This window comes from Cervus elaphus, chromosome 22 (genome assembly GCF_910594005.1).
Source record: "Cervus elaphus chromosome 22, mCerEla1.1, whole genome shotgun sequence".
In the NCBI taxonomy this organism is placed as follows: Eukaryota; Metazoa; Chordata; class Mammalia; order Artiodactyla; family Cervidae; genus Cervus; species Cervus elaphus.
In genome coordinates this window covers 3603854-3604445 of record NC_057836.1, presented here as the reverse complement: position 1 = coordinate 3604445, position 592 = coordinate 3603854, and positions in this window count along the sequence as shown.

Genomic DNA, 592 nt, shown 5'->3' with positions numbered 1-592 from the left:
CCTCTGCCTGACTGTTACTGGGTGGGCACCTCTGAGCCTCCTCCATGTGCCAGGCCTGGGCTGGGTCCTGGGAAGGCAGGCTTCTCCTTGAATGTGGGGGTGGAGCAGGGCAGTGAGTCAAGAGCAGAGTCATTACAACGGAATTTCAAGAGAGATGCTGTCCTGTCCCTGTCCCTCCCTGCCAGTTCCCCTGCCCGCACCCCATGTACCCTCCCCTCTCCTGGTTCCAAGCAAGCTACAGCCTGGCCAGGGGAGGAGGGACCCTGGCCCCCTCCTCCAGGAAGGCCTCCGGCCTCCCACTGCAGCCCGGGGCCCCACAGTCCTTGCTGTTGCGCCTTTCTCCCCACCTCTGCCCTCCCCAGGTCAGGGACAACATCTGTGTCCCAGCATCTCCCAGCACGGAACCCGCCCCGACTACCTGTCGGTGAACCCATGACTGGTGAACGAGCCCTTGAATGAGTGCATTACAGAATGAAGCAGAATCCTACTTGGGACAGGGAGAAAAGAACCAACAGTGGGTAGGCCATTGACAGAAGAGAGGAGGGGCCCAAGAGGAGAGATGGATGGAGGCAGAATTCAGCTAGCTGCCATG